Source organism: Chanodichthys erythropterus, chromosome 19 (genome assembly GCF_024489055.1).
Source record: "Chanodichthys erythropterus isolate Z2021 chromosome 19, ASM2448905v1, whole genome shotgun sequence".
NCBI classification, from domain to species: domain Eukaryota; kingdom Metazoa; phylum Chordata; class Actinopteri; order Cypriniformes; family Xenocyprididae; genus Chanodichthys; species Chanodichthys erythropterus.
In genome coordinates this window covers 3,739,269-3,758,532 of record NC_090239.1, presented here as the reverse complement: position 1 = coordinate 3,758,532, position 19,264 = coordinate 3,739,269, and positions in this window count along the sequence as shown.

Genomic DNA, 19,264 nt, shown 5'->3' with positions numbered 1-19,264 from the left:
TTTGCAGCTATTACAGCTTCAACTCTTTTGGGAAGGCTTTCCACAAGGTTTAGGAGTGTGTTTATGTGAATTTTAACCATTCTTCTAGAAGCACATTTGTGAGGTCAGACAGTGATGTTGGTGAGAAGGCCTGGCTCACAGTCTCCACTCTAATTCATCCCAAAGGTGTTCTGTCAGGTTGAGGTCAGGACTCTGTGCAGGCCAGCCAAGTTTCTCCACTCCAAACTCACTCATCCATGTCTTTATGGACCTTGCTTTGTGCACTGGTGCGCAGTCATGTTGGAACAGGAAGGGGCCATCCCCAAACTGTTCCCACAAAGTTGGGAGCATGAAATTGTCCAAAATGTCTTGGTATGCTGAAACATTAAGAGTTCCTTTCACTGGAACTAAGGGGCCAAGCCCCACCCCTGAAAAACAACTCCACACCATAATCCCCCCTCCACTTGGCACAATGCATTCAGGCAAGTACCGTTCACTTGGCAACTGCCAAACCCAGACTCATCCATCGGATTGCCAGACAGAGAAGCTTGATTCATCACTCCAGCGAACACGTCTCCACTGCTCTAGAGTCCAGTGGCGGTGTGCTTTACACCACTGCATCCAACACTTTGCTTTGCACTTGGTGATGTAAGGCTTGGATGCAGCTGCTCAGCCATGGAAACCCATTCCATGAAGCTCTCTACGCCTGTTCTCACGAGCTAATCTGAAGACCACACAAAGTTTGGAGGTCTGCAGCTATTGACTCTGCAGAAAGTTGGCGACTTCTGCACACTGTGTGCCTCAGCATGAGTTGACCCTGCTCTGATTTTACGTGGCCTACCATTTTGTGGCTGAGTTGCTGCTGTTCCTGTAGCGATTCCACTCAATTCCTGCTAAACGATATTAGAACCACTGAAATCCAAGGCCTAGGCTCTAGGAGGCAGTATTTGTGAGTCACAACAACAACAAGTAATATTTAACAAATGCAGTTTTATTGCACTATTCCCTTTCAGAATATGAAAGTGCAATTTTGATTAAGTAAAAGGAAAATACAATTTTAGTTCAATAATAGTAAATAAACAAAATAAAATTTGGGCCCATAAAAGAAAACCAGAAAAATAAGAAAAATAGCCTTTTCGTCAATAGCTACCCGGGTAGTGAATATGATCAAAAGTTTTTATCTAAGTTTTTCTCCTCATATAGGTTTTCTCAAGGTTCACAAAAGTTCCAGGGCTCCGTGAAGACTGAAGATCCTAGAAATCGCTGAAAGATAGCACGTAGAGAACGCCACTGCTTGAGATATTTCTTCTCCGGAGTTTCACTGGCTCGCCATCTTCGATTCAACAACCTTGTGGCGTCGAAGACCACAGGGAAAGGGAAAGGGAAAAAAACAATCTGCACATACATATTGTAATCAGTTTCAAACACTGAACTCTTACAAAGTTACAAGAACTCTTCTTTACAGATCTGCATCTATTAAAATGATTTTCACTCTGTTGTACCATGAACAATTATTTTCTCCTCATATTAACACATAACAGGTTGGTTTCACGTTAAACTTGAGTTTTTAAATGTAAAATCCCTCATAAACTCAGTTTCGTGCAGAAATACTGATGAATAAAGCAGTATAAACATAAATTGTGTGACATTTTGTTTGTGTGACCAAGCAGAAAGCACTTATACAATGGCATTTTCAACATCTTTTCAATAAAATAACGCCTCACAACATCACTGAACATCACTCTGTTTCCTCAGAGCATATCACGTAACCTTTTTTTTAATACAACGTAAATTAGATGAATTTAACAGAAAAAAACATAATATTTTGTGAAATACACAACAGAAATAAACTTTTCATAGGAGGATTCAAAACAGCAATCTCACAATGCTGAATGCTGTACTCTGCTCTCTTGAGACTGCTCACCTGCGCACCTACAGGCCACAACCATAACTGCACCCATCACTTAAGTTATCCTTTTCCTGCTACTTTGGATGGGTTACATTCCCAATTGCTTCCACTTTGTTATCATACCACTAACAGTTAACCGTTGAATATTTAGTGGTGAGGAAATTTCATGAATGGACTTATCACAGTACCACGCCTGAATTCACTGAGCTCCTGAGAGCGACTCATTCTTTTACAAATGTTTGTAAAAGCAGTCTGCATGCCTAGGTGCTAGATTTTATAGACCTGTGGCCATGAAAGTGATTGGAACATGTATAAGATTTCTGTCCGCTAGAGGTCGCTAGAGGCCTATTCAAAAGACGTAGCTTGATGACGCCAAGTTTGAACGTGGAATCTTGAGACGTGGTCTTCACTTCACAGCCGGTGCAAAAGAATAGGGACAGGACTTGGGAAGAAATCATGTTCATGGATGCGATTATTAACATTACTATAGTATGAAGCAGAGCAGGAGCAGGTGTTGTGGGAGCTGAACGAGGAGCTGGAGCAACACACGCCTCATGAGCAGGGAAACTTTTATTATGCCACAGTCGCCGGTGCCGCAAACGCTTTTCCGGTCATGAGTATGAGGTAACACAGCTCTGTTTATCATATTAGATACATATGAATGTGTTGAAAATGATGTTATAATGTTACTCCGTGCGTTCACTCAGTGGCTGCTGTGAGACACTTGTTTGAGACACACTGTAGTAAGACAGATTGATTTTAGAATATCATATTAAGAAATGTTGGATGGCTTGTGTTGATAAATGGCATGCAATACATTTTAAAACATATTGTATAATACATTTTCATGAAACAAAATATTTCATAAAAAAATAAAATTTGTGGATTCATAGCCACTGATGGATCTGTATATAATATGTTACCTTTTTTTTTTTTTTTTTAACACAATTTGCTTTGTTTATTTTAATGTAGTTATATTTACATATCTGTATATTTAAAGTAGGCATAATTGGTGGGGGAACAAGACATTGTGTATGTGTACCATGATGCGTGTGTATCAAATGCCACTGGCTCATGAAATAATAAAGATCTTGGGAGTATTTTAAGTGATATAACAGATCCTATAAACATCTATAAAAGATCTTTTTTAGCTTTCTCCGGCTCTCTCTGGTGTCAGGCGAAACCAGAAGTGTCTATTAACTCTCTTTTATAAGAAATCCAACATGCCGACCATATGCTGCCCATTGCATTGTATTGTTCCTCTGAAAGTTGATACTCTATACTATATTTACATATACAATTACATTATTATAACCCTTGTCACAATAAGTCTGAAAAATAAACTGATGATAAACAAAATCTTACTCAGTGCCATGACAGATATGAACACCAGCCGAAGTTGTAAAACTGGAGACAATATCATGATGAGGAAGTAAGAGATAACACCAGAACATCGATATCTGTAATTAGAGAGAGATGAATTTAAACCGATTTAAGTCTGGAATATCTCTTTTTTAAAACCCTTATTAAAAAAATTCAATCAAATTTGAAAACTGCCAATATTCAATATACAATTCCAGGCCATACTTTATTTCTACTGCATGTGCTTAAGATCATACATGCATGTGTTATGCTGTAGAATATTGCGTAAATATGCATCTTAATTTTCACTCAAATGTATATAGTAACATACACCATCATATTTCAGCAATAGTAAAATTATCTGCACAATCCAGCTATGAGGATCATTTTACTCATTCTGGCTGTTTTGAGAAAAAATGACCAATTCAGCAGGTTGTTTTATAAGTTGATAAATGGGATACTTGCACTGATCTGATCATTGAATCAGTGAATAGCTTACTCAAAAACAGCTGCAAATGGATCAGACCAATTCACTAATTAATTGTTCATTTGGATTTGTGAATCATTATGACTGGTTCATAGAAAAGACTCATCAAACTGAGATTAATTCCCAAATCAGACATTATATATTGGAAGGAAGATAAGCCTACCCATTATTATAGTATGTTTTAATTTAACCCATTACAACTGTCTAAGAGAATATGCCTATAGTTTAGAGCCCAAAAGAGAGAAGAGAAAGATTTGACTTACATCATATGGCCGCTTCTCAGAGATTCTTACACTGCTGTAGGGTGCAGGATGATTTTAAATGTGTCTCTGCATTGTGCTCAAGGGCAAATCATCTCCTGGAATGGAAGAAAACATGTTTTCATTGGTAGACCGCCAATCATTCTTACAGAGAATTTTTTTTTTTTTTTTTTTTTTTTTTTTTACTACTTAACCCCTTTCACAGACAAGGCTTAAATCTAGTCCCAGATTAAATGTCTGAGCAGTTTTAACTGAAAACATATCTTAAAATGTCACTTCCATTGTTGTCTCAATATAAACAATTTTCTAAGGCATGTCTATAAAATCTACTTAAATAATTGAACTAAGGTCTGGTCGTGGCTTAGCCTAAGCTCTGTGAAACCAGGTCTATTTTTTTAGTCACCATGAAATGCCATTTTTACAGCCACTTGTTTTTCCTGAATGTGATGTTAATTCCTGTGTGGTTATAAATGAATACATTTGTATGTCTGATTGAAATTAGAATCTGGCTATACATAAAGCAAGATTTATTTAATATTGTTTCCACGTTAATTCAATGTTAAATAGGTGATTTAATTAAGGTTGAAAAAAACTTTGATATTACAACCATGTTGATCTATTTTTCATCATTGAAATAAAATTATTTCAGGGTGCAAACCTGATGAAAAATCAACTTAAAATTCAACTTTGATCAACGTTTTGGTTAAGGCATTAACTTTGATTCAACGTTGGTCTGCTATCTGGGTAGTAGAATATACAGTATGCAAATCTATGTCCCCAAATCCAAGTTCCCATAAAACATGAAACCAATATTTGTGTATCTCTATGTTTGAGACAGAAAATTAGCTGAAAATTCCTGTTGAGTGACATTACTTCTCATGGGCAGGTTTATGTCAACATTCGTTACATTTCTTAACCTGACAGAAATGTTAAAAGAATTTACGTTTTGTGAACAGCATCTGCTGATTCATTAATCATTCTAATAAAGTACCTTGAACAACTAGCCACAATCTCCTTGACTCTCTCATGACCCAAAAAAAGAGAAAACTCTTTATTAGAATATCATATTAGCTTAGATATTGAATGGAAAACAGAAGATGAACAAACAGGGAAGAGTACCTGAAAACTACAAACATGCACAGAATGAGGATAAAATATCCATAGTCAATGTAGGTGGTTTCCCAGAATGTACATCCTTATACACACATTCCTAATGTCTGGGTAGGTAAGATTTTAAAATGATTTTTAAATAAGTTTCTGTATATTCACTGGTTATTGTTCATCAGTACTTTATAAAATCTGCCTTTTTTGAGTTTCTGTAAATAATGAGACCTGAGACGTGAGAACAGCATTGTTGAGATTTGCATGTTTATAATTCATCTCAGTGTTACATTACGAATGTGCTGCTAAACCACCTCACAGTCCAACACAATCACTGAGAAAGAGCACAGATACAGGAACAACTAACACACAACGACTGATCAGCATTTGAGTTTACTTCAGTTTATAACATTTTGTTTACTACTATTTCAAGTAAAGAGACTGAGTGAATCCAACATAATGCAAACAAGCCATTTAAAATTTCCAACATAAATGTATCCATCTCCCAGCATGAACCATGTGTGACCACTTGCCATCTTATGAAGTCAGGATGAATCTGTTCCTCTAACGCAGGGGTTCTCAACCCTGGCCCCAGGTCCACTTTCCTGCAGAGTTTTGCTCCAGCCCTAATCAAACACACCTGAACAAGCTAATCAATGTCTTCAGGATTAATAAACATGTGAGTTTGGTCAAGGTTGGAGCTAAACTCTGCAGGAAAGCAGACGTCGAGGGCCAGAGTTGAGAACCCCTTCTCTAACCTCATCATTTTATATTTATACTTGGCGAAAAATTGTTTATGCATGTTAGTAATTTTAATAAATGCAAAGATCTTGTATCATATTTCTGCTGCTGCCATTTTAATAAAATCAATAAACCACCCGAGGCCTTGTGTTACTGTGATTTTACCGTAAGTCAATTCAAGGGTTTTCCCACTTTCTAGCCTGAATACATCTGTCATGATTTAATACATTCAGACAGACTGGCACATAAAAAGCCGAGATCCAATTTTCTTTATCGAAGTATTTTCATCTATTGTTTTAGATTTAGAGGAGTCATAAGTCTGAGTGTTGCAGTCTGACAAAACAACAAGCCATTTACTGTTTCCATTTTTCTATCTCCATTTCTATAATTTTGAACTATGAGATATTAACCTTCTGTGGGACTAATTATGAAATCACAGCTGAAAACTAAATAAGTGACTTTATATTTTACATATATTTAAGACTGAAATCAATTTCCAAAATTATTTTCTACACAACCTTTTTTTTTTTTTTATGGTGCAGTCATTTATAACTGACTTTGTCCTATTAGAGTATTTTTTTTTTTTTTTTGGCAAACTGTTTGAAACTTCAAAACATTCAAATGCATTTTCACTATCTGAAAAGTATCCTCTGTGACTTTCAACTTCTTCCTTTGAGGTACAACCTTATTTTCTGATGATCATCACATTAGAAAGTTCAAAAGAAAAGCATTTATTTGAAACAGAAATTGTTGACACTGTCACTTTGACCAATTTAAAGTATTGTTGCTGAATTAAAGTATTAATTTCTTTGTCTGAAGCATATTTACTTGAATTCACCCCAGATTAGTGAAACTTCTGGATTTGTACACAGAGTCACGGCAGTGTTTATGAGAAGGTTGTAGATTAGGTTCAGCGGAGGTTCCCCTCCAGCCAGAGGCGGGTGTGATAGACCGCACCACCGAGACCAAACACAATCACACTGAAATATGGATTCAATTTAGCCTTCAGATCTCTTGTTTCAAAAAATGTGTTTTGTGATTTTTCCTTACACATTCTTTTTGGGTTTTATATTAATGACAAGAATCTAATCAAATCAAGTTTTTATCTAAACCTTATATTTATTGTAAAGTTTTGTATACATAAATATACAAAAAGTAAACCCCACGTTAACATCTTCAAACAAGAACTTGTATTTAAATACAATCTATTTGTCTGTAATAAGAAAGCTATAAAAACATCTAGAATTTGTGCCATGTTTAATATTCTTTTAATATGCTTTTGTTCATGTTTGTAGGGGGCTCCCTCTCCCTTCCTTTGTTGGCTTATTTATTATTATTGCGTTATGAAAACGCAGTTGAGTAACAAATGTATGTATTGTGATTTACAAACATAAATAAATGAGTCTACATCATGTTTCACAAATAAACACAAACCATCCAACAAATGGCGTGTAACCTTTGAACAAATAAATCTAGTGCATACATACGCACACCAGTCTGTTCCGATTGTAAGACACTTGCCTTTTTATGACATATATCAGCTTGACTTTCTCACAAATGTGTGCAAGCAATGATGCATTTAAAAGTTAATGACCAAATGCAATTTTACAAAGGTCACAATGCTGTTGCAGATCTTTTGACAGGATCTGGCATATGGGCTCCGACCTCATCATTCCACTTAGATCTATCCCATCTAAACAGGTGAGACTTGATATTGTCGTTTTGATCAAATGTACCTGCATTGAGCCACCAGATGGGGTCAGTGTTACTCCATATCTAGTGTGCTTGTGTTTTGTAGGCCACTTCTTCAGGCAAAGGCAGCTTGGGTCTGAACGAAAGAAACACATCAAAGGATGATTCATGATTTCCCTTAACATTTATCCAGAGCTCTTGACTTGCGGGCCTCGCCGCTTCCCTTCTTCAAGCTCAGATGAGTAGGAGTCTGACTATTTGGAAATTCCCCGTGATCACAGAGGAAAAATGACAGATGAGAGTTATTGATACTTACCGTCCTGAAGGGTGTAGAGATGAAACAAACCTTCATCACTTCATAATATAACCAGTAAAACTTTAATTAATTTGCGAACAATACACAGAGAGACACTTCAATACATTTTTAGAGAAGCGCGTCATCAGCACAATGAGAAATGTTGCCTTATCTGCAAATGGCTCTAATAAGCGAGCCACTGTCAAGAGCTTTTATCTCTCATCCTTTTTCCTGCCAAGAATAAGAATATTCTCATTATTTTGAGACTTTGGCTGGTAATTAAGGTTAGATTAACAAATGCATCAGTCTGATGGCTGTATGGAGGAAAATGTTTTCTGCTCTTCAAAGGTCAATTAGATGCTGCTGAGTTCAGACTGGTATAATGTCAGATGTCCAAATGCTCGTGTCAGGAGATTCGTTATGTCCTCTCATCTGCCGAGCAAACCGTCTCTCATGTGCTCTGAACGGGACAAGATGTGATTCTGGGGGATTCTGGGGTTATATGAGTTGTAGTTAAAATTTGTCGCCCCCTTAAACTAAGCGGTTTCTGAAAAACGCTGTTGAAAGTGCATCGGACCAAGCAGCACAAACGCTTGTAGCCAATCAGCAGTAGGGGGCGTGTCCACTCATGATGGGGGAAGAGAGCGAGTGAGCAAGAGGGAGATTTGAAGAACAACTGTAGAAAGAGAACTGGCTGAGAGACATTACAAAAGAAGAAAGGTCAGAGGAATATCACTGGAAAAGAAGTGTTAGGAGAAGGCAAGAGGACCTGCGTTAAAGGTGCCCTAGAATTAAAAATTGAATTTATATTGGTATAGTTGAATAACAAGAGTTCAGTACATGGAAATGACATACAGTGAGTTTCAAACTCCATTGTTTCCTCCTTCTTATATAAATCTCATTTGTTTAAAAGACCTCCAAAGAACAGGTGAATCTCAACATAACACCGACTGTTGCGTAAGAGTCAGGATCATTAATATGTACGCACCCAATATTTACATATGCCAGCTCATGTTCAAGGCATTAGACAAGGGCAGGCAGTATTAACATCTGGATCTGTGCACAGGCTAGGTAAGCAAGCAAGGACAACAGTGAAAAATGGCAGATGGAGCAATAATAACTGACATGATCCATGATAACATGATATTTTTAGTGATATTTGTAAATTGTCTTTCTAAATGTTTCGTTAGCATGTTGCTAATGTACTGTTAAATGGGGTTAAAGACAAGACTGTCGTTATTTTCATTTTTTAAACACTTGCAGTCTGTATAATTCATAAACACAACTTCATGTAATGTTAGCTTTAGCCACACATAGGCTACTATCAAACTCATTCAGAATCAAATATAAACATCCAAATAAATACTATACTTACACGATTAGACATGCTGCATGACGAACACTTTGTAAAGATCCATTTTGAGGGTTATATAAGCTGTGTGAACTTTGTTTATGCTGGTTAAGGCAAGCGCAAGCTCCGGGGTAGGGGAGCACGAGATTTAACACTAGAAGTCCCAGAGAGCAGCCATTTGGCTTTTCTACCTATAAAACCCGCAGGACAGCCGAATGGCTGGAAGGCTTTAGGCTAATATCCTTAATCAGCTGTGAACAGTTGCTTTTGTTATGTAAACAATGTGGGGCCATGCTGAGCCACTTCAAGGAAACTTGTGTTTCACTTTGCCATCTTAGGGAGAAATCAACACACATGTTTTTTTTTCCTTTGTTTCTGAGATCTATTGATAAAAATAGTACAAAATAAAATAAAGAAACCAACCATTTGTACACATATTTACAAATAATATTAAAAAGTGAGTGAGTACATTCCAGCAATCACTCACAATCCTGGCACTGCCTGGCAATATATTATAAATACATTTTGTATATATTCATTATATATTAATCTTATATTTGAAATAAATCATAAGTCAATTTTAAAAGTGTTTGAAAGATGGGTTCAAGTGTACTACAAGTGGTAACTGAATACATTTTTCTATACAGAGATAGTATGTTAAAAGCACATTTTAGTTCAAATTCATGGTGTCTCAAAATAGCACAGTTGAGTACACTTAGATGTTCTTAAGATTATCTTAAGAAGTACTAAAGAAGAGCTTTTAGTATATTAAGTACAAAATAAGTGCACGGAAATAGAGCACTGTACATTATGGAAGTGTAAAAGTGTACTAAAATAAAGTGTATTTTACTGCACTTTTTTTTTCACCTGGGTAGACACTCCAACACTTTCCGTTTGCATTAAGATTATTTTTATTACCACACTGGCAGATATTGATCATTTTACTTAAGTAAAATGCACTTAATTTAGATCCCCCCAGGAAACAAGACTAAATATCATATATAATTTTCTCATATAGAAAATCCATCTTGATTTAAGATTTTTTTTTTTAATTTATTTGAAATAGGATAAAAAAAATACTTAGTATGAAAAGCATTTTTGCAGTGTGAATGAGTGAGTTAACTTTTTAAACATCACTTGCACTCCCTCATTTCAGGGTTAACATACTCAGAGTTTTCACTTAACCTCCTTTCTGAAACCGGCCCATGGTCAATCAAGTTCTCTGCTTTTAGCAGCCCTCCCTCCCCCACACATACAAACAAGCCACCAGCAACCATTCACACACACACCCCCAACCCCCCTGCAGATTGCTCAGGTAATGACCATATTTACACATGAATTGATGCTAATGATAGCCAAAAGACTAGCCAGTTAGCATCCACTTGGCTAAAGGAGGGTTACAAATCTCTGGGACTTCTAGTGTTAAAGGGGCCGCAGCCTAAATTGGCGCATATTTAATGATGCCCCAAAATAGTCAGTTAAAAAAATCAAAAAAAAAAAAATCTATGGGGTATTTTGAGCTGAAACTTCACAGACACATTCAAGGGACACCTTAGACTTATATTACATCTTTTAAAAAGATGTTCTACGGCACCTTTAATATTAGTAAAGCTTTCCAGCGCTGAAGGGACCTAAATGGGAAGGCCTGAAACTGGACGCCGAGGTTGCATTGTTTCTGCTCCATATGTCAGTAACATTGGTTTTGCTATGTTTCACAGAACCAAGATATGCTGTGGTTATAATGTTAGCTATAGTAACAGGAGTGTCATTGTTTGTCTGGAGCTAGTGTGCTGCTGGAAACTAACAACCAACTCTTGCTTGTATGTACTGTACATTCATTTTTCTTTTCTTTAAAGAGACATCCATTCTTGAATTGCGTGTTTATGCATTTTGGGGGTGGAGCAATGAAGAGAGGGGTGTTTTTGTTTTGGGTTAATTTCAATATCATCAGAAATTGCTTACTGCACATTTAAACCTGGACACTCAGAAAAAAAGGAACAAAAGTTGTCACTGGGGTTGTGCCTTTTAAAAATAGGTACTATATGTACCATTTAGGTGCTAATGTTTCTTTAAAGTACTAATATGCACCCTTTTGAGGGAAATAAAGTAAAAAGGTGTACCATTTGAAATGGTGCTGCTTTTTTCCTGAGTGTGTGCAAACTTTTTAAAAGCATTTTTAGCTCCTTTTTTGCATGTCAAAGCAAATTTATACAGGTCTTAAAAATATAACGTTACAAAGAAATGACAAGCAAAACAAAATTAAACATGAAATTTTGAAGTAGAAAACACTTGTGAAACACCCCATTAATCTTTGTTTTATTTACAACTTTGCAAAGTAATTTTCTTAGTGCATGGATTATTAATAAAGTATTTCACACAAAATAGAAGCCATTGCTGTGCCAGTGGATCAACTGGATCAATACTACAACACATACTATTGCAAAATGCTGAAAAAGAAGCTATTATGAACATTAAACTGATTTATGGTTAAATATTAATCTGAAGCTAATTAAACTGTGGAGAGGGTTATGCATTAGTCTGATGTTTATTTGAAACATAAATCATGCACATATTCCTCATTGATTTAACTTACCCATCAAAAGGACACAGTTTAGGTTTTTCAAAACCACTATTTCAAGTGGCCAGATGATGTAGATTATTTACCCTCATTTAATTTTCATCAAAATATGTTGATCCTGGAACAAATTTCCTGTCCCAAAATTTAGTCCTAACCCTATCCCTACCTCTATACCTAACCTTACCCATAATTATCTCTAAAATCAGAGGAAAAAGATAGCTGAAAAACACTGATGTAGAAGCACCTAACCCTGGTTGTAAGCCTAAACTTGTCACAAACTCTAAACTTGTCCCTCAAATCTGATTAGTTGATTGGAATGTTGTTCCAGGATCAACAAAGATGTTGATCCAGGAACACGTACTTGGTGTAATCACGTTCAATTGAAATACATTTAGGGAGTGCTATTTGTACATTAGAAAGTAAAAACTGGTACAGTTACAACTACAGTAAAAACTGGCCCACTCTCCGAATGTTAAGAGTCTTAATTATCTGTATCTTCTGAGGGTTGCTGCATAATTTGCGCAACAGAAACAGCTGTGAAATTTACCAAAAGAGTGTACACATAATGAATATTTGAACTAAGATTTCTAACTGTGGACGGCGTGTGTCAGAGAGAGATGAGAGTCATTTTGAGCTGGCAGTTGTTGTGCTGTATCTCAGCTCTCATCTTTACATCTTGTGTCTACGTTGGTCACCTAGCAACGCTCAATGATGTGTTAATTGCTCTGGAAGCACCTGTGGTTTCTAATGATGCCGGTACTGATGCAAATGTGGAATTCCTTTAATCAGATGGTGGAATTAGCATCTCTGTCCTCGTGTCTGCAGTCAAAGAGAGACTGTGGGTGAATGAGTGATGTTACACAGCTCTGCACAGAACAAGCACACTGAATACTTAAAAAAAATCCTTTGAAGAGCAAATCAAACTTGACCCTATTAACTTTAATACATGTTTCTTGATGTACAAATCATGGTTCATCAGTGCACGTTATTCCAAAGAAAATCATCTTATCTAAATGTAATGACTTACAGTAATCCACATCTGAAATGACTTTCCAGCTATTTGTCAAGCTCTTCCTTCCAACCACCACCTCACCCTTGTACAGAAGACCCACTTTTCACCATCCAGCCAATTTCAAGGGCATTCATTGATGATTTCTGGTTGACTATCCCGTTTTACTCAGAAATCCAGATGATTGTTAATGTGAGACGTGGTTTTGTGCAGTTCTGTTTCACAGATAGACAAACTAGCTGAGAAAATGTCTAAAAACTTTGAGATTTGAGTTTGACAGTATTATCTGTGTAAATAATTCAAAAATGTCTTGTAAAATATAAATAAATTCTTGATTTTTAATTTAAATTTAAATAAAAAGTAATTTAGTAAATATTTTAATATTATTTTAATAAAGTTAACCAACTTAACTAATACACAACCATAAACAAAACAATATAAAAATGTTTGGTCCCACTTTATATTAAGTGGCTTTAACTACTATGTACTTGCATCAAAAAAATAAGTACAATGTACTTATTGGGTTCATATTGAATTACAAAACACTTTTGCTGCTATTGAGGTGGATACGGGTAAGGTTAGGGACAGGTTTGGTGGTATGGATAGGTTTAAGGGTAGGGGTAAGGTGTAACGGATGGGTCAACAGTGTAATTATAAATAATTACAGTAAATAATTACAGATGCAATTACATGCAGGTGTTTTTAAAGGGATAATTCACCCAAAAATGAAAATTTTATGTTTATCTGCTTACCCCCAGCGCATCCAAGATGTAGGTGACTTTGTTTCTTCAGTAGAACACAAATTAACTCCAACCGTTGCCGTCTGTCAGTCAAATAATGGGAGTGAATGGGAACTCGAACAATAAGAGTAGAAAAAACATGCATAGACAAATCCAAATTAAACCCTGTGGCTCGTGACGACACATTGATGTCCTAAGACACGAACTGATCGTTTTGTGCGAGAAACCAAACAGTATTTATATCATTTTTTACCTCTAATACACCACAATGTCCAACTGCGTTCAGCACTCGCTTAGTGAGGTCTGATCGTGCTCTGACGGCGGAAGTGATGTCTTGCTCTTATACTTGAATGAGTACCAGACATCACTTCCGCTGTGGTACTCATTGCCGCATGGTTTAATTTGGATTTGTCTTTTTCTACTCTTATTGTTTGAGTTCCCATTCACTCCCATTATTTGACTGACAGACAGCGACAGTTGGAGTTAAAAATCATCATTTGTGTTCTACTGAAGAAACAAAATCACCTACATCTTGGATGCGCTGGGGGTAAGCAGATAAACATAAAATTTTCAACTATCCCTTTAAAATATGTTAAATGTAAAAACAGGTATGTACATAATAAGTGTATTGTATGAAATTATTAATTTAAATGTAAGTACATAGTAGTTAAAGACACCTAATATAAAGTGGGACCCACTTTAAAAAAAAAAAAAAAACCTTTGGATGGATGCACTTTTTTGGACTCATTCTCAATTCACTCCCATTATAAAGCTTGGACGAGCCAGGATATTTTTAATATAACTCTGATTGTGTTTGGCTGAAAGAATAATGTCATATACACCTAGGATGGCTTGAGGGTAAATATAGGTATTTGAGTAAATATAGAAAAAAAAGATATAATGTATTATAACATTATGAATACCTTTATACATAAAGGCTTTAGTGTTACCAAAATCTATTTCTCTTTCTGAAATATACATCAATCAGGCATAACATTATGACCACTGACAGGTGACGTGAATAATACTGATTATCTCTTCATCACGGCACCTGTTAGTGGGTGGGATATATTAGGCAGCAAGTGAACATTTTGTCCTCAAAATTGATGTGTTAGAATGGGCAAGCGTAAGGATTTGAGTGAGTTTGACAAGGACCAAATTGTGACGGCTAGAAGACTGGGTCAGAGCATCTCCAAAACTGCAGCTCTTGTGGGGTGTTCCCGGTCTGCAGTGGTCAGTATCTATCAAAAGTGCTCCAAGGAAAGAACAGTGGTGAACCGGCAACAGGGTCATGGGCGGCCAAGGCTCATGTGGACGTGGAGAACGAAGACTGGCCCGTGTGGTCAGATCCAACAGACGAGCTACTGTAGCTCAAATTACTCAAGAAGTTAATGCTGGTTCTGATAGAAAGGTGTCAGAATACACAGAGCATCACAGTTTGTTGCGTTTGGAGTCAGGGTGACCATGCTGACCCCTGTCCACCGCCGAAAGAGCCAACAGTGGACACGTGAGCATCAGAACTGGACCACGGAGCAATGGAAGAAGGTGGCCTGATCTGATGAATCACGTTTTCTTTTAAATCACATGGATGGCTGGGTGCGTTTGCGTTGCTTACCTGGGGAACACATGGCACCAGGATGCACTATGGGAAGAAGGCAAGCCGGCGGAGGAAGTGTGATGCTTTGGGCAATGTTCTGCTGGGAAACCTTGGGTCTTGCCATCATTGTGGATGTTACTTTGACACGTACCACCTACCTAAGCATTGTTGCAGACCATGTACACCCTTTCATGGAAACGGTATTCCCTGGTGGCTGTGTCCTCTTTCAGCAGGATAATGCACCCTGCCACAAAGCAAAAATGGTTCAGGAATGGTTTGAGGAGCACAACAATGAGATTGAGGTGTTGACTTGGCCTCCAAATTCCAGAGCATCTGTGGGATGTGCTGAACAAACAAGTCCGATCCATGGAGGCTCCACCCTGCAACTTACAGGACTTAAAGGATCTGCTGCTAACATCTTGGTGCAGATACCACAGCATACCTTCAGGGGTCTAGAGGAGTCCATGAGGAGTAAGGGCTGTTTTGGTAGCAAAACGGGGACCAACACAATATTTGGAAGGTGTTAATAATGTTATGAGTGATTGGTGTATGATATGTATTATGAATTTTGAAACTGTTATGTTTTTTAAAACATTATGCTGTTAGCAATCTACTACATAAGGACTTTAAAGATTGTGTAATTCGTCAAGCATGCAAACAAGTTATGTAGTAAAAAAGCTGCCGTAAAAGTAAAAAAAAAAAATGGTTTTTACAGATGTAGAATTGTGAAGAATTAAGGCTTAATTTGATAGTTTCTTCTCTTCTGGGATGGGAGCCACAGAGCATACCGTGTAAAATGAGAAAACTTTCAGCTTCTAAATTCCTTTAATATCATGTGCAACTGGTATAAAATCATCTCATTTTGCAGATGCTTTAAGCAAAGAGGCATTGAAGCACTTTGAAAGCGTGGTCCTCTGTAGCAGAAAGTCTCTGGCTCAAGGACACAATGGAAACACAGCAGAAATGCAACCTCAGCACTCGCCTCCAGCCCAAATCCCAGAGGGGCCAGAGATCTTGAACAGGGCTCTTTCATACACACACTGCCAGCAGTAAACGCCAGCCTCTCTAGAGTATGATCGCATTATAAATGACTCCACAGACCTGCGCTGGCCAGTAAATACACTCCCAGATTCTGATTTGCATCCTTAATCACTAACCTGGAGAGGTTGGATGTGCCAACGGTTGCCTTGGTAACGCCTCGCAGAAAGGAAGTGGAAGAGGAGAGATTAAAAGGACCCGGCCCGCATTCACCACCCAGGCCGCCGCTCGAGTGGCTTTTGTTTGTTTGTTTGTTCTTTCAAAACCTCTTCAGACCTCCTCAAGGACTGGGAATGACTTCACCTTCTCCATTATGTTACTGCAGTCACTGAATATCAAGAGAGAGAGCAAGCAAACATGGAAAGTGTGATAAAGTTACAGAGTTTTCAACCTTTCAGATGAGGACTGATAGCAGATATACAAATAATAAACAAACAAATAAATAGGTAACATTGTCCATCGAAATAATGAAATCTTATTTTTGCAGCCTATCTGAACAAAACTGAAAAGTTTCACATTCTCGTGCATATAAACAGGCTATTTCCATGAAACATCCGGTATCGCTGAATAATGTACGAAAGATCTTCAGTGAGTTTTTCAACTGTAACATTTCTGAACTAGGAGAGCCTGTGCAGCAAGAGTGAATTTAAATGTCTGCCAAATAATTCATGTCAGTGTGTGTGCTTATGTGAGGTGAGGCGTTAACAGATGAAACCCTGTTCACTTCACACAGTCACACATGCCAAAATATATATAGGAAACACACACAGCACTAATGCACAGCCTGCATGAAGTGTCGCGTAACATGCTGTAAACACATTTCACTGCTCGAACAAGAGTGACACAACGACTCTGTTCCAAAACACAGTGAGCGGTCTACATATGCTGCAGTTAAAAGCATCAAAAACATGATCCCGACACAAATCCTATCCGTTTGTTTAGTCTGACGTCACACACCACCGCTTCCGAGTTCAAATGATATATCAGATGCCAAAAGCAAACAAAAAATGGTGCTAATATATACTCATTATGTCATTTAATACTACTGAAAAATCCTGATCCTAACCTTTATCTCCATACAGAAACAGTCACAAGGTCGGACAGGGATTCGTCTTGAATTAAAATCATGAGCATGGATTCTGAAGTGTACACTGTAAATTTTTGGTTGCACTTTATTTTACATGTAGGGGTGTATTGTGTCACAATATATTGCAATGCAAAAATGCAAATATGTCGTATCGTGACAATATGTGCATAGTTCATCAAAAATGAAAATTACTGTGTGAGAAAAAATTCAAGTTTACAGAGTTTTAGTGTCAGTACTGCATTGAATTACTATATACAATGTTGAATATAATGTATAATAATGCAGTGGGGGTCCTGATAATGCCTCATATTCGTATGTTACCAGTAAAAAGTGGCCAACATTATTTTAAAAATACAGTATCTAGTCAGTGAGAGAGTGCAAACTTATTCATCTAAAATAAATCTTTGTTTCAGCGTTAGAATCATGAATATTTTTATTCTGGTGTCACCATTGTCCTGTGCATTGGGTTACCATTTCCACTCCCAATGTAATAGCAAATCTAGCATTTTAAAGTGCCCCTATTATGCAATTTTAAGGTTCCTAATATTTATTGGGAGTCTCCTACAACAGGTTTACATGCATGCAAGGTCAAAAAACACTTTTATTTTCCTCATAATAGACATTTAATTTCACCTCAATGATCTCATCTCAATGCTTCGTAAACGATTCGTTAGAAGTTTGAAGAATCAGCCCGAGCCCGAGTCCAATGATGAAACATCTGAAGTAGTCGATCACCAGAAACTGACTGGAGCAGGAAGTTTCTCATGGAAAGTGTCACCTTAGTTTGCGTTATTTATAAGATGTGATAGAAGCGTCTTACACAACATAACATAAAAAACTATGAATTTTGAACGATCGCTAGAAAATATAAACATCAATTATTAATCATACTTACAGGTTGAGATTCAGAGGAGCAAGCTGGTCCAAAAAAACTGGGCATTGATCCCAGACTGTCCTCCAAAAAAACGACCCTATAGGTAATTTTTCAAGCACCTTATTACGACCTATATTTACGTTTTAAAGTCATGCACCCTCTAGCTGGCATAAAAATAATGACAGTGTCATGTTACGTCTGTCTTCATAAAATGACATTTGACTGTCGTTACCAATCAAAATGCGTGTTCATTTAAATGCTTTGTACACCATTTAAACCATTTGTCCTATTTCCATTTAGCAAATGTCTTTTTTTTATTAATGACTACACCCACCTCACCCTTAAACCTACTCTTAGTGATTTATAGTGCATACACACTTTATGAGCACGTGTTCCCTGGGATTGAACCCATGATCGCATAATCACATGATTGCATATTGTCATATATTGCAATGCTCTGCCTATTGAGCTACGCGAAACCCGAAATATGACACAGATAAAAGGGAACAATGCATTAAAATGAAAGTGTCCTGTTGTCGAAAGGAGCACAACTTTAGCAAACGCTCCTATGGGTCGTATTTCAGGGAATTGACAAATGACCTATACAGGTGTATTGGTTGGAGAACATGTTGATTGATCCATATTTTAAGACCAAGCGTTCTGTGAATCCTGTGTTAAACTCCCCGAGGTTTGAGAAGTAGTCGTCAGTCAAATGATGGGAACACAACAAAAGATTGTACTGCTGTGGTATTTTTGAAAAAATTAACATTTCCCTGGTGTCTGCGCATACAAGTGGGCAGGCAATATACTAATGTTTCGTCATTACATCACAACGAAACGGCTTGGGATTCGTTTTACAAACGACTCATTTAATCGACTCCGAATCGACTCTTACTTTTGAGAGACAATAACTTAATATACGGTGCACTTTCAGATTTAAACCTTTGCAGGATGTTTTCAATCATTTAGAGCTATATTACACACTACATGAAACGTCATTTTAATAAACAGTAAACTTTTTGTTATCTATTTACCATGAGTTCAGAATCATGATATGTATCGTATCGTGACATGAGGGTACCGTTACACCCCTACGTTACAGTGTACTTAACTATAAGAAAGAACTACATGGGTTAAGGTTAGGTTTAGGGGTAAGTTCAGGCT